Genomic DNA, 5055 nt, shown 5'->3' on the forward strand with positions numbered 1-5055 from the left:
TTTGGTTTTTCTCCGGTACCGGGAACCGAACTCACGACCTTGCGCTTGCCAGGCAGGCGCTTTTGCCGCTGAGCTAAATCCCCAGCCCCTGGTTGGATTTTTGAGACAGGCTGGCCTTGAACTCACTATGTAGCCCAGGCTGGCCTCAAACTTATGGCAGTCCTCCTGCCTCAGCCTCCTAAATGCTGGGATTACAGGTGTGCACCGCAACACCCAGTGTCTCTCCTGTCTTCTCTAATTTTCTCCAATCAGATTTTCATCTCATTCACTGGGCCTGCTTTTCTCAAGGTCGGGAGTGAAGTCGGTCCTCACCTTGTCTGGCCTAGGCACGAGCAGCACCTTGCACGGTTGATGCTTCTCTCCTTGACACACTTGCTTCACTTACCCTGGCATAGGAAGCCTCTTGATTTTCCTGTTTCACTGTTGTTCCTACTCAGTGCCCTGGCTGGCTTCTCCTGCTTTGTCCTCTGGATGTCTGAATGACCCGGGGCTCAGTCTTTGACTTTCCTCCCAGTTCATCCAGCCTGGCTCACCGGCGGTGCCCCCGCCCTGTGCACCCGCCGGCCAACTCTTCTGGACCCAGAGTCGCTGGGTCCTCGCTGCTCCGCTCGGTCTCGTTAGTAACCGACTCGCCCTTCCATCTTCGCAGACTGAACCCTGGGGTAAGGTTAGGCGCCGTCACCCCCACGCCGCTCCGCAGCGCCTCTCCGGCTGGCTGCCGGCGGCTCCTGCAGGCCGCTGCTCCCGCACAGCCGGCCGGGCTCCGGGAAGGCGCCCGTGGGGCGCGTCCCTTCCCGCCCTCGCCCTCTCCTGGCCCCCATGACCAAAGCCAAGGGCCCTCCGAGCCTTCAGCCCCCGACTCCCCGCGGCCCCCTCCCACCTCGGACAGCTCCGCGCGGCCCCCGGAGGCTCCTTCCCCGCGGCCGCGGCTGCGAGGCCCACGCGCCCCTTTCCGCCTTCAGGCCTTCGGCAGTGTCACCTTGTCAGAGGTCTGACTCTCCCGTCCGCGTCTCTGGCCCCAGCTCCCGCTCTGCCTGTCCCCTTGCTGCCGGCTGACAGTGGCTAGCGCCGGCTCTGAGTGTCTGCCCACCCCAGATCAGTCTTAGCGCGAGGGGCCAAAGAACAACCAAAAGCTGTCAAGCACATTTTAAAAACTGAATCCAGCCGGGCGTGGTGGCGCACACCTGTAATCCCAGCACTCGAGAGGCTGAGGCAGGAGGATCGTTCCGAGTTCGAGACCAGCCTGGGCTACAAAGTGAGCTCACGGCCAGCCTGAACTGCACAGTGAGACTCAGTCTAAAAAAAAAAACCAAAATTATTAGCAACTTCTAGTAAGCAGAATTTCAGAGATACAGGTTCTAAGTCTCAAATCCCAGCTCCTGCTTTCCTAGAGAAACAGTGATGTGGGGGCCACACCTGCTAAGCTCTGCGGCGCACGACAAGCGGCTGGGACAGCGAGGGACCTGCGCGGCCCCAAGGGCTGACCCGCCCGCAGTCCGCCCGCAGCGCCACAGCCCCACTTCCAGGCTGAGTCCAGCGCCACCGAGCGGCCATGCCGCGGGCGCTTCTTACCGAGCCCTTCTCGCCGGCTTTCCTCGCTGCCTCTGTTCAACTTTTTGTTTTTTTGAAACAAAGTCTCACTATGTAGCCCAGTCTGGCCTTGAATTTGCATCGATCCTCTTGCTTCACCACACCCGACTTCTTACCTGTTATTTTAAAATTGAGCTCTGGGCTAGGGATGTAGTTCAATGGTAGCACATTTACCTAGTAGGCACAAGGCCCTGGATTCAATCCTCAGCGCTACAAATAAATGTAAAAAATAAAATTCATCTCCTGACTTATTTTCTGTGCGCATCATAACATATATCACAATCTAGCATAATTTGAAACAATGCAATTTCCATAATATGAAGTACTATACACCTATAAAAAAGACAGAACCCCGTGCATTGGTATAGAATATTTTAAAGGTATATTGTGGGGAAAAAAAACCCCAAGGTACAGCACAGTGAATAGAATAGCACCCTGTATAGTGAGAGATGTATTTGCTTGTATTTTCATATGCTATCACTGGCTAAGGAAGAGGGGACACTGACAACGTCGCTTGCCTCTGTGAAGGGAACTAGTTGGATCAAGACAGGAGTGTGGGGCTTTTCACTGCACAGTCTTTCGGACTTTGAATCACATAATGTACCACCTGTTAAAAATACATATTCAAAAAGTATATTTGCTTTGTTTCCTATCTCCTAAAAGAGAACTATAGGTTCATAAGAGCATACACCACGTACACCTGAGGTAGGTGATAGTAACTCTGAGGCCAGCCAAGGAGAGAGACCCCATCTCAAAAAAACAAAACGAAACAAAAACAACAAACTCCCAGAACAGTCTTCAGAGGACTGGAGAGAGATACCGAATTGTTCTGTAGTGTGGCATACTGTGTTACCGCTATCGTTAAGCTTTAAGAACGGAAACAAACAAAAGCAAAAAGGAAGCGTATGGAGAGAGGATGGGTGTGGAAACCCGGCCTGGCCACAGCCGGCCTCCAAGCCAGCGCCCGCGATCCGAAAGGGCGGCTTCGGCCCCGCCCCGCCCTGCCGCGGCCTCCGCGGGGAAACCCTCACCGCTGTCGTTCCGGTAACAGGGCAGTCCGAAGACCGTCTTCTGCAGCGGATTCTAAACTCCCTGAGGTCAGGAACTGGGTTCGTCCTGCGCGCGAGTGTGCCCCGAGCCTGGAACAGAAGGAACAAAAGATGGGTGGACGGACAGACGGAGAGGCGGATGGATGAACCAAAGAGATGAAGGGCCATCCGAACGGAGACGCTAACCAGGCGCTGTCATACCCCCGCTGACCAGGAGGTGGCGCCAGAGGAGCACTTCTGAGATGGAGTCCTCAGCCTGAGCCAAGAGGCGAGGGTGCAGAGTCCTATTTTGGACCAGGGGAGCGGGGGGGCATTTAGATGATCTTTAAGAGGCACATCTGGGCCAGGAAGCCTGGATCCGCAAGCAGAGATCAATACTGTATAAAAAAACAGGTGTGTCTTGGTTCCTTTTTTCTCGCTGCTGGGACAAAATACCTGACGACCAAAATTAAGGAAGGAAAGGTTTATTTCGCTTACAGTTCGTGGAAGTCTTAATCAATACTTGGCAGGATTATAAGGCAGAGTGGCACATTGCAGAGAGCTGCATCTCAGGGCGGCAGCACACAGCTAAGCAAAAAGCACACACCAGAGTGGAATGACGGAGGAGGAATGCCCCCAAGCAGCTTCTTCCTCTTCCTTACATATGCAAACTATCCACTCCAGGCGGGTGCAGCTCTCACACCCATATTCAAACTCTAAAAGCCTGCCCCAAGTCCGCATGAGGCATTGGGGGGACACACAGACAAAAACCATAACAAGGTGCTACTGTGATCCTTAAGAGCCCTTGGACAGAAGCACTAAGTCTGTTTGGGACATTTGGGGAAGGTTTAGATGAAATTTGCGCTGCATCTAAAAATAAAAAAGGACCAGGTTTCAAGGCGCACGCCTGCAATCCCAGCACTGGGGAAGCTGAGGCAGGAGGATTGCCATGAGTTCAAGGCTACCTTGGGTTACAAAGTAAGTTCAAAGCCAGCCTGAAGTGGCAAAAGCGCCTGCCTGGCAAGCGCAAGGTCATGAGTTCGGTTCCCGGTACCGGAGAAAAACCAAAAAAAAAAAAAAAAAAAGAAACAAAGCCAGCCTGAATTGCATAGTGAAACTCTCAAAAAGACAAATTAAAAAAAAAAAAAAAGGTCCATCTGGTTGGAGGACATTATGAGTTGAGGGAACAGATTCCTGGGAAATAAGGAAGGGTGAGTTTCGAAAAACAGCTGGGTTGCCTTGAGTTTGGTGGGAGATAAAAGGGTAGAGGAAAAGGTCTGCTATTGAGGGTTACTTTTCCTGGGACTTGAGCCCAGGGCCTTGCACATGCCACGTGCGCTGTCATCCGTGCTACACCCCCGCTCTCGGGGTTCCGCTTATGATGAAGCAGTGAAAGTCTTAGGACTTTTTCTTTTTCTTTTTCTTTTCTTTTCTTTTTTTTTTTTTAACCTGGAATCAAACTCAGTACCTTGTGCTTGCCAGGCAGGTGCTTATGCCACTGAGCTATATCCCCGGCCCAGAAATAATCCATGGGCCGGGCATCCCACATACCTGTACATCAGCAACTCTGGAGGCTGAGGCAGGATGGCAAGTTCCAGGCCAGTCTGGGCAATTTATTGAGATCTTGTCTCAAAAATGAAAGAAATTTAAAAATGGGCCGGCTATAGCTCCATGGTAGAATGCGCCTGGTTCCATCCCCGGTATTGGGGAAAAAAACTCACCGGACTGATCTTATGTCAAGCAAACAATACAGTATGAGGCCCAACAAACTTGCTGTTTTGTTTGTTTTGTCTTTGTGGTACTGGAGATTGAACCCAGGGCCCTGTACATACTAGAAAAGTGCTCTATCAATGAGCTACATGCCCAGGCTGTTTTAAAAGGTATTATTTTGATTCTTTTTTTTTTTTTACAGTTTTGTTTTGCATCGGGAATCAAACTCAGGACCTTACATTTGACTGACAGGCGCTTGTACTGCTGAGCTATATCCCTGACTAAAAGTATTATTTTGAGACAGGGTCTTGCTAAGTTGCCTAGGCTGTGCTCGAACTTGTGATCCTTGGCCTCAGCCTCCTGAGTAGCTGGGATTAGAAGTGTGCACCACCGTACCCAGTAGTAAGCTTGTTGAATGAGTGAATCCTGAAACTTTGATTTGAAACTTGACTAAATGCTAGGTCCTGGCTGATGTTTTAAGAATATGTTTTCCAGCCCGGTGTGGTAGTGCACGCCTATAATCTTGTTAGGGTCGAGACACTCGCCGTGTGAAGGAAGACTCCAAGACACGTTTTCTCATGCAAAAAGCAAGGGGATTTTATTCACCAAGCATGCATGGGGCTCACTGAGCTCGCAGGAACAGAGACCCCAGAGCCAGGTCAGTTCTGGCTCTTTAACCCGAAAAACCACAAAGGAGGGGGCTTGCAAGCGTCATTACAGAAGCAGA

General features: G+C 51.4%; 1 long non-coding RNA gene across 1 annotated transcript in view; it reads right to left on the bottom strand.

Annotated features, from left to right (window-relative positions):
* Nucleotides 1–1955: 1955 nt before the first annotated feature.
* The window catches only part of LOC102020974, a 3827-nt gene continuing 727 nt past the window's right edge, over nt 1956–5055 (bottom strand). The window contains exons 2-3 of the long non-coding RNA XR_262661.1: nt 2622–2729; nt 1956–2197 (exon numbers count right to left, since the gene is read on the bottom strand). This is a non-coding gene — a long non-coding RNA (uncharacterized LOC102020974). The remainder of the gene's footprint in view (nt 2198–2621; nt 2730–5055) is intronic.

Source organism: Chinchilla lanigera, unplaced genomic scaffold (genome assembly GCF_000276665.1).
Source record: "Chinchilla lanigera isolate Chin_1 unplaced genomic scaffold, ChiLan1.0 scaffold00051, whole genome shotgun sequence".
Lineage (NCBI taxonomy): Eukaryota > Metazoa > Chordata > Mammalia > Rodentia > Chinchillidae > Chinchilla > Chinchilla lanigera.